At 44.8% G+C, this 10,886-nt stretch overlaps 1 long non-coding RNA gene across 1 annotated transcript in view; it reads left to right on the plus strand.

Moving 5' to 3' along the window:
* The window catches only part of LOC132813938 (uncharacterized), a 28,624-nt gene extending 21,149 nt beyond the window's left edge, over positions 1-7,475 (plus strand). Inside the window, exons 3-4 of the long non-coding RNA XR_009644225.1 lie at positions 4,324-4,416; positions 5,449-7,475. This is a non-coding gene — a long non-coding RNA (uncharacterized LOC132813938). The remainder of the gene's footprint in view (positions 1-4,323; positions 4,417-5,448) is intronic.
* The last annotated feature ends 3,411 nt before the right edge of the window (positions 7,476-10,886 follow it).

The raw sequence follows: 10,886 nt of genomic DNA on the forward strand, positions 1-10,886 counted from the left end.
CTGTGTACCCCACCCCAGTGCATTGATCTGTAACCCAGGAGCAGTTACCCTCCCAGCATGTAGGACTGTGTACCCCACCCCAGTGCATTGATCTGTAACCCAGGAGCAGTTACCCTCCCAGCATGTAGGACTGTGTACCCCACCCCAGTGCATTGATCTTTAACCCAGGAGCAGTTACCCTCCCAGCATGTAGGACTGTGTGCAGCACCCCAGTGCACTGCTCAGTAACACTGTGTTAGATCCCTGCCCAGTGAGGGGAAGCTTGCAGCCCATGCTGGAAGTGACAGGACGTACAGCTCCCACCCATTTCCAGCTCCATATCCCCATTGTGCCCTGACAAGGGGGTGCTGTGGGTGTGAACATCACTGCCAGAGAGAGATGGCGGGGGAATCAGTTTAAATATCACCACGTGGGAGGGGTTTGGGGAATTAACAGAGAGGGGGAGACTGAGAGACATCGTCATGGAAGGATGTGTTCCCAGGTTTCAGAATGCTGAAATGTCGACACTTCGATAGCATCCTGTAGCATGAGCCCGTCTTCCCAAGAAAGATGGGAAAAGGGAGATTGGTGTGAGGTGAAATGATGGAGAGGATTGGATGAGCATTTGTTCTACAGCTTTGTAAATGGGAGTAGTTACAACAGAATCTCTGACTCACTGGGCTGATTCTAACAATAATTTGCCTCAGTGTCATTTTCATGGAGTGTGACAGAGAGATTATCTGTCCGAGGCCAAGCTAGATTCCTGGTGCTATCTTATCAAACACAGCTCATTGAATACCCCCCGCACCCCCCCCCTCCCCCATGGTGTCCCTGTCATTCAATACCAGCCCGATTCTCCCACCCATCATGGCTGGAGGGACTCACAGTCGCCCGGGTGCCCCTGGATATTCTGTGACCCCTGTCACTGGTGCCATCTTTAAGGCCAATGGGCACATGGTTGAGCTTTCTCAGCTTGGAGCTACCTTGCACAGTTTAGCCCGAGCATGGCAGATAAGGGGCAATTACACCACAATTTGTCGACAGGGGCACAGAGGTCCTGGTGGATGGGCTAGTACAGAGGGTGACCATTCTCTTCCCAGAGGGAGCCACACCACCAGACCCACTGAGCATGTTCTGAGCTCCCCACCCAGCTCAGTGCAGTATCTGCGGTCTGAAGAAATGCCCAGCAATACAGGACAAGCATCAATAACCTTCCCCGCTCTGTCTGGATAAGGGTCACTGTATTCTCTCTGCTCCCTCACACTCACGGTATATCTGTTATAGCACCGACCCCCGAACAAGGCTCCTGCTCTTATACACGCAGCGCTCTCTGTTCCTGCAGCCCCTTTATAACGGCACAGCCTGTTTTAAACTGTCTTTCTTTATCTTTCATTCCAAAGTGCATCACCTCACACTGCTCTGCGTTGATTCCCGTCTACCAGCGTGTCACTGTCCTGTTAGAGTGCCACACTGTCCTCCATAGACTTTACAATTCTTGCAGGTTTGGTACCATTTACAAACATTAAGATTGTCACAGTGTCACAGTGCCCATGAAACATCTGAAATCCTGCCCCACACACACACACACGAGTGTGAGCAAGTGAAATACTGATATAATCCCACGGACAGAGTCGAATAATGACATACCGTCAATGGATCAACAAAAATCCTGACACATACGAGACAGAGTAGATGAAATATTAACAAACAACAGAGCAAGAGAAATCCGGATAGGTTCCCCTTATCTATATTCATCAGGGTATAATGGGATGAAGTTGAAATTATGTACTGTACCTTTAAGCGAGAGTGAATGCTGCTCTGAACTGAGAGCTTAGAAGTACTTGAGATATGAGAGGATGGCAGACCCAGAAACAGTATATTGCTGTAGAGCTGGAGTCGGGTAATAATCAGTTAACAGATAGAGGGTCTTTCAGTTCACTTTCAGTGTTAAAAAATACATTGCTGTTTTTATTTAAACTTGGAATTTGGGATTTCTCGGTCACTCATATTTTAACAGTTTACAACGCGAACTGAACATTTATTTATGTTTAGTTTAAGTTACCAGATGAGATCTATGCCGTGTCCTAACAATTGCTGTGTGTGTATCTGTGCGTCTCTGTGGGGCTGAAAGTGATGCAATGCCACCCTCTGCTGGCCTCCACACGCCACTGCAAAGGCATTGGCAGAGGGAGAAAACCAACAGGGATTCATTCAGAGAGGGGGAGGGAGAGGGCAGCTGCTCACAGCACCGTCCAAACTGATGTCTTATCCATGTACTGGTCTAAATGTCCTTTAAACGTTATTACTGTCCCTGTTTTCACCACTTGTTCTGCAAGTTCATTCCACACACAAGCCAGCTTCTGTGTAAAATAATTACCTCTCCTGACTTTTGTAAATCTTTTTTCCTCGCACCTTAAAATATCCCTCAGTTTTGAATCCCCAACTCTAGGGAAAAGACATCAGCCCTTTAGCTTATCTGTACCCCTCATCATTTTATAAACGTCTGCAAAGTTACCCCTCCACCTCATACTCTCCAGTGAAAAATGTCCCAGCCTATTCAGCCTCTCCTTATAGCTCAATCCCTCCATTTCCAGCAACATCCAGGTTAAACTCTTCTGAACCCTCTCCAGCTAAATAATATCAAGGTCAATGATATCAAAGTGAATAGTCAAGGTATTTTATAAGGGGGTAGTGGAGACCAAAACTAGAGGACATAGTTGGAAGGTAAGAGGGCAGCTGTTTCACCCAGAGGGTGGTGTGCCTATGGAATGAGCGGGCAGGATGCCCAGACTGGACACAGTATTCCAGGAGAGATCTCACCAATGTCCCGTACAACCACAACATGACGTCCCAATTCCGATACTCAAAGGTCTGACCATTGCAGACAAGTGTGTTAAACACCTTCTTAATCACGTTATCTATATGAGATGCAACTTTTAATGAATTATACCTGATAGCCGAGGTCTCTGTTCTACAACACTGCCAAAAGACGTACCTTTAATTGTATAAGTCCTACTCTTGTTGGATTTACCAAATCCAATACCTCGCATTAATCCAAACTAAATTCCACCTGCCACACCTCGGCCAGTGAGTGATATTACCACCTCCTCACCTTCCCCGTTTAATTTTAAAATTCCCCCCCCTCTCCAGGAGGCCTGCACACTCCGGCCTTGATTTTCACGAAGACCCTGAGCTTGGTTTGCCTTGTGTGGTTAGAGGGAGGAGGGACGGATTGCAGACACAGTCAGTGGGGAGGAGAGGCTGGACAGTAATCAGCGGCCTGGTATCATTTCATGGTTTTAGACCGAGGACAGAAACACGTGAGAGTGGGGTTATACTGATCGGTGTTTTGGGACCAGAAATTATGGTCTTTCTCCGTGTCTGGTGTTCAGTAATAAATATCTATTTGAGGCCCTTCATTGGGCAGAGTGTGTCTGCAGGATTTCTGTCCCTAATATTGCAGACTACAGATAATAGCGATTAAAGATGTTCATGGTTAATTTCGATCTTGCACTTGTTTAACAAAACAAAATGTTTTGTGTAGCTCAGTAATGGTAACCTGATTATAATAAATCCACACCGAGCTGAATGCTGCCCCTTAAAATGTGACCCAAAATCTGGGTATAGTAGTGTAGTGGGTAGTATCCCTGTCTCTGAGTCATGGCTCTGGGTTTGATTCCAATTCCTGAAATTGTTTGGTAGTGTTCCTAGCTCTGGACCAGAAGGTGTGAATTCATGTCCTGCCTGTTGCAGAGGTATGTCACAGCATGTCAGGACAGGCTGATGAACAAACACACAGGAGAATAATGTTGCAGCTTTATGGGTGTTGCTGAATGGTGCTCGTGTCCCTACCTCCGGGCACAAAGGTCTAGGTGTAAATCCCACAGAAGTGTCTCCTAATATATCTGAACAAACCGATTAAACTGGGTTTTAGAATTGTGACTTGATGGAGAAAGAACAGGTGTTGGTGTTGAATTTGAGCATTTCGGCCCGGGATTATTGAAAGTACAGCCATTCGTGTTGATTGGAGTCACATTTCGTAGCAGTAAAGGTTTATAAAATCAGAACGGTCATGGATAGGGTTTATAGTCAAGGTTTTTCCCCAGGATAGCTGCGTCCAAAACTAGAGGACATTGGTGGAAAGTGAGAGGGGAAAGATTTTGAAGAGGCCTAAGGGGCACCTTTTCACACAGAGGGTGGTGTGCGTATGAAATGAGCTGCCAGAGGAAGTGGTGGAAGCTGGTACAGCTACATCATGTAAAAGGCATCTGGATGCTGACAGACCTGCCGAGCTTTTCCAGCAATTTCTGTATTTGTTAAAACAAAACATTCATTTTAACCCAGGTATCTGTGTTAGCTGTTTGAATTCAGAATTGGCTGGCCAACCGAAGACAGTGAGGGGTAGTGGAAGAAAAATATTCTGCCTGGAAGCCAGTGGTGAGTGGTGTTCCACAGAGCTCTGTCCTTGGGCCTCTACTGTTTGTAATTTTTTTAAATGACTTGGATGAGGGGATTGAAGAATGATTCAGCAAGTTTGCAGATGACACACACTTTGGAGGTGTCGTCGACAGTGTAGAGGGCTGTTGTAGGCTACAGCTGGACATTGACAGGATGCGGAGAATGGCTGAGAGGTGGCAGATGGAGTTCAACCTGGATAAATGCGAGATGATGCATTTTGGAAGGTCGAACTTGAAAGCTGATTATTGGATTAAGGTTAGGATTCTTGGCAGTGTGGAGGAACAGAGGGATCTTGGTGTGCAGGTACATAGATCCCTTAAAATGGCTACCCAAGTGGACAGGGTTGTTAAGAAAGCATAATGGTGTTTTGGCTTTCATTAACAGGGGGATTGAGTTTAAGTGCCGTGAGATCTTGTTGCAGCTCTATAAAACTTTAGTTCGAACGCACTTGGAATACTGTGTCCAGTTCTGGTCACCCTATTACAGGAAAGATGTGGATGCTTTGGAGAGGGTTCAGAGGAGGTTTACCAGGATGCTGACTGGACTGGAGGGCTTATCTTATAAAGAGAGGTTGACTGAGCTCGGACTTCTTTCATTGGAGAAAAGGAGGAGGAGAGGGGACCTAATTGAGATATTCAAGATGATGAGAGGCATACATAGAGTTGATAGCCAGAGACTATTTCCCAGGGCAGAAATGGCTAACACGAGGGGTCATAGTTTTAAGCTGGTTGGAGGAAAGTCTAGAGGGGATGTCAGAGGTGGGTTCTTTACACAGAGAGTTGTGAGAGTATGGAATGCATTGCCAGCAGCAGTTGTGGAAGCAAGGTCACTGGGGACATTTAAGAGACTGCTGGACATGCGTATGGTCACAGAAATTTAAGGGTGCTTACATGAGGATCAGTGGTCGGCATAACATGGTGGGCTGAAGGGCCTGTTCTGTGCTGTACTGTTCTATGTTCTATGTTCTATGTATTCTGAATACATTAAACATTTTATTTTTTAATGACGCAGTGCCATATAAACTTATCTTCAAATCGACCGAGACCATTTTCTGCTCAGGGTATGGCTCTGTGTATGACAGCAGCAATGATGCACCGACATGGAACAGGGAATGTGATGGAGACATAATTTGGACAATGTACAAGGAGACCTCACATGGTCCAGTTTGGGAGAGAATGACATTATTGTGTGATTCAACTCAGAGAGGGAGAAAATGTCATTTGCCCGAGAAGAAACGGCCTATTGCACTCTCTCTCCTTCATTATTCCTCATCACAGTAACGTGTACGAACTAAATCAAAACTCTCCTGTCATCATTACCATTCTTATTTTTATAGAATCCATGCAGTGTGGAAACAAGCCCTTCGGCCCAACACGTCCATACTAACCCTCCAAAGAGTAACCTTCCCATGCCCTTACAGTAACCACTGACTAGTGCAGCTGAAGTAGAAATCGCTGAACACTATGGACTATTTGACCAATCCACTTGAATTATACAGCTTTGGGCTGTGGGAGGAAACAGGAGCACCCATCAGAAGCTCACGCAGACACGGGGAGAAGATCCAAACTCCACGCAGATAGTCACCCGAGGCTGGAATTGAACTCATGTCCCTGATGCTGTGAGGCAACAGTACGAACTACTGAGCCACTGTGCTAACCTGGAACCTACTGACTGCCTAACGCAAAGGGAATTCAGCCAAATCCAACTCTCCCAGGATAAAATCCCATTGCTAGCAGCTGTGTGAGTACAATATCTTCAGAAGCAGAATCACATTTTGGACAATCTCTCAATTTTTCCTTTTGTCATGAGTTCCAATAATATCTGGACAAAGTTCTTTCAACGTGAAATTGCAGAGATTTTGTTAATTTTGTGTGCGCGTGTGTCAGTGTTTTTAGAAAGGGAAATATTGATTCTTTATTTGCAATATCCAAACATTTTTCCATTACTCTTTCCATCATAGTTTGAGTAGCATTGCTCTGGATCATAAACGTGCTATTTGAGCAGATTAAAGAAACTAGCCAGACTTGTTCCTAAAACTGACCCTGACCCAGTCTGAGACCGATATCATCGGACATATCACCGACCTGGTTCCATTTAACATTTGTTGAGCAGTGGAAAGGTGGGACTAGAAAAGGAAACAAAGACCGAAAAAACCGGGGAACTATAGACCGGTGAGCCTGATGTCAGTGGTGGGTGAGTTGTTGGAGGGGATTCTGTGGGATAGCATTTACATACGTTTGGGAAGGCAAGGACTGATCTCATTAATGTCTCATTAATTTGATTGAGTTTTATGAAGAGGTGACAAAGAAGATTGATGAAGGCAGTTTGGTAGACCTTGTCAATATGGACCTCAGCAAGATGTTCACAACATTCCGATTGGTAGGCAGATTAATAAGTTTCAGTCACATGGGATACAGAAGAAGCTAGTCACAATTGGCTTGAAGGAAGAGGGGTATTTTTCAGACTGGAGGCTTGTGAGCAGCAGTGTGCTGTAAGAATCAGTACCGATTTCACTGCATTTCATCATTTATGTAACGATTTAGATGTGGATATTGGAGCCATAGTTAGTAAGTTTACAAACGACATCAGAAAGGTGGTGTAGTAGATTATCTCAGAGTACAACAAGACCACAAATAGGTGGAACAAAGTGGCAAGGAGTGACAGATGAAGTTTAATTTAGATAAATACGAGGTTACGCATTTTGGGAAGGCAAATCAGGGCAGAAATTACACACTTAATGGTAAGGGCCTGGTGAGTGTTGTGTAACAAATGGACATAGGGCTGCAGGTACATTGTTCCTTGAAAGTGGAGTCGAATGAAGACAGTGCGGTACAGAACACATTTTACAAATTTGCCTGAATCAGTCAGAGCATTGAGTATAGGAGTTGTGGTGGTATGTTGTATCTGTACAGGACGTTGGGGAGGCCAATTTAAGAATACTGCATACAACTCGGTTTTCTGCAGAAATGACTTACATGGATGTCCCAGGACTGGGGGTTTGAGCTTTAGGGAGAGGCTAATTAGTTTGAGGTGTTTCCCCCTGGAGTGTCAGAGGCTGAAGGGTGACATTATCGAGGTTTATAAAATTATCAGGGGCATGGATATTCTGAACAGCCACGTTCTGCTCCCAGGGTAGAGGAGACCAGAACAGGAGAGCGTAGGTTGAAGGGGAGAGGACGAATGATTTAGAAGGGACGTGAAGATAAATGTTTCACACAGAGTGGTGTGTGTACATAAAGTGCTGTCAGAGGAAGTGGTGAAGGCGGTTACAATCACACATTTAAAAAAGTATCTGAAAGAGGAGGGATATTGGCCAAATGCTGGGAAATGGGACTGGATCAGATTTGAAATCTGATCGGAGTGAACAGATTGGACTAACGGGTCTGTTTCCGTTCTGCACGATTCTCTGATTCTATAAGAGGGATGACGAAAAATTCTGGAAGTACCTTTCAAATCCGAATCCTCTTCACTGGAAGTTTATCTTGCCTCTATGTTCATATTGATTGAAAGCTGCGTTAGTGAAATATTTGACAGAGAACTGAGTCATGGGTAATGGGGCGCGGACAGGAAAGTGGGGCTGAGACCACAACCTGATCAGCCACAATCTTAGTGCCTGGTGGAGAAGGTTCAACGTATCTAATGACTCACTCCTGTCCCTCAATCCCGTGTTCCTGTGTTCCATTCAGACCATTAAACCTGTTAGGCAGGAGCATTTAGGGGCTACTTACTTCTATAACCTGGTGCACAGAAACAGAGGAGATCATTCGGCCCTTCAATATTGTCCCACATGCTTTGAGTGATTTGAGAAATGTAATTGTAAAACCCAGGCTGGGTATGAAAGAGGCCCCTCATCTCTCTTTATAGAGATTCCCCTCTCTGAAACTTGTGCTCCGTTCGTTGGTCATGTTGTAGACCCAAATTCACTATGAATACAGCTCCCATACCGCACCCAGCGATGGCTCACAAAATCCTCTTGTCTCTCTGACGGCAACATTCAATAACAGAACATTCATGAAAATAACACCCACTAACTTTCCAATAACAGAATGTGTGAACATCAGACACAGGGGCAGGTCGTTCACTCCCCAAGCCTTCCTTCTCCTCCACTAAGATCATGACTGATCTGGTCTTGGTCTCAAATCCTCTTTCGCATCCAATTCTTCATCGCCCTCAACTCTCTGACAGGACACATGGGTTCAGATAAAAATAACTGGCCCTGATATCAAGGCTTCTATTGACTTCTGTTGACATCAAGGATCTTAACAAATCTGAACTTAATGGGAATCAGAGAAAACTCTACAGTATTTGGAGTCAAACATGGCACAAAGGAAGATGTTCATCAGCTCAGTCCTGGGTCACCTCTGTGGGAGATCCTCAGGGTAGCTTCCTCTTCACAAACACCTTCAGCTGCTTCATCAATGTCTCCCCACCCCCACCTCCCCACCATAAGATCCGAAGTGGGGATGGTCAATGCGGATTCCACAATGTTCAGAATAATTTGACGCCCCCGTCAGCTCCTGAACTGGATTGTGTCCATGTGAAGCAAGACATGGACACCATTGAGGCTTGTGCTTTTAAAGAGTCCATAACAGTCATATAAAGGACTGTCTGACAATGCATATTGCCACAGTAAAATAAGAGTTCATTCCGCACCTCACACTGGTTTCACAGGAATATGAGGAAGTCGTTCAGCCCATTGACACTATTGGAGAAGCGCAGGGACAGCCCATTCAGTGCCTCCAAAATATTACTCAGGAAGAGAAGGATTCTAGTGTGATGGGCCACACCAGAGCCCCTCGACAATATTTGAAGGCGGTAGCTGAGACTCTAATGTTTCCTAATTTCAAAGAAAATGTAAATTGTCTATTCCAGATGCAATGTGAGTGGTCAAACTACTTGGTGTGAAGCAAAACACCATTTACTTAAACATGATAGATGAAATAAAACCAAAGAAAGAAGAATTTAGAGTAACGTATTTATATTAGACAAGTTAACAGAATAATAGATCTAGGAACTAATACTAATGACCGTTCTAATACTGGAAATCATATGAACACAGCCCTTGGCAAAAAGGGATATTCAGACACTGATTGACACAAATATTTCTCCAATTCAGGATTTCAAAACAGCACCAAGAGGAAATCCATACAGAGTAGCTGCCAGGAGACATTCACTAAAGTTTTCAACTCAGTGGAGACCCCAATAATTTCTGATGTTACTGAGAAACCAAAACCCAGAAATCCTAATTTGTTAGAGCTGACCACACCCATTCCATCTGCAGTAAAATAAACCTAAGGCCTCACTAGTTATTTACTCAAGTGGTCTTAACTAGCCAGCTGGGTAACAGTCATTCAATCTTTCTCTTAAAAGAAACCAGAACAAAATAACCTCTTAAAGCTACAGCATCATCACACTAGTCAGCACATCGAGCTGTGATACAGGAACTAGCGGTAACCAGTCAGGCCCTTGGCCCTGTCCAATCGGACGAGGAAGAAGCCAGTCAGTCCCTTGAGTCACTTATTCAGGAACAGTAGGAGGCCATTCCCACCTCAATGCACTTACACAGGGGCAGAATGAGGTAATTGATGCTGATTCCTGATGAATGGCTTATGCTCGAAACATCGATTCTCCTGCTGTGCTTTTCCAGCAAACCACTGTCTACTCTGATCTTCAGCATCAACAATCCTCGCTATCTCCTAATTGATGCTCTAACATGGTGAACAAGTGGAGCAGAGGCTGCACAGACAGACTGCTCCACGTTGTTCTTCTTAGCTCCGTCTGTCATGATACACACGTGGGACTTTAACGCGGTTTTCTAGCGGTGAGGAGGGAAGCCATATGTCTTGTGTGAAGTCTCAAGAAGGCACCTTCCATCTCCGAGAAGCCAGCCTGGTGTTCTCTATGTAGGGTGGAAGCTGGTGGGAATGGCTACCTGTTTCAGATGGAAGGTATTGTGGCTGCTGTTGGGGATTGTGAGTAACCTGACGTTCAGTACGGGTTCACACGCCAACTGCAAAATAATGTGGGGAGAGTTAATTTAGGCAAATAAACTATTAGGAAAGTCACGTTAGACTGATGGATGGACTCTCTAAGTTCAAATAATGCTGATCTTGTTCATGTCGATCTTGTCTCGTGCACGTCCTGTTCAGTGTAACCTGTATGCCTTACTCTGTCCAAGTCTATTTCCACCGCATGATCTGTCTGGCCATGTTTACTATGATCTGCCTCCACTGCTCATAAATAAAGTGTTTCCCTGTACTGAGGTAAACGTGACAATAAATCAAACCAACTAACCCTGGGTAAAGTATGGAATATCTCACCCTATCAATGTCTCTTGTGGAAATAAGTGATCGCTGCCACTCCTCGTGTTTAAAGTCACCGTGCTTCTTCTCTCACAGCTCTACTGATTAAACACTCAGCTTCTTCACTCTATCCTCGTGATACCATCA

Source organism: Hemiscyllium ocellatum, unplaced genomic scaffold, assembly GCF_020745735.1.
Source record: "Hemiscyllium ocellatum isolate sHemOce1 unplaced genomic scaffold, sHemOce1.pat.X.cur. scaffold_558_pat_ctg1, whole genome shotgun sequence".
NCBI classification, from domain to species: domain Eukaryota; kingdom Metazoa; phylum Chordata; class Chondrichthyes; order Orectolobiformes; family Hemiscylliidae; genus Hemiscyllium; species Hemiscyllium ocellatum.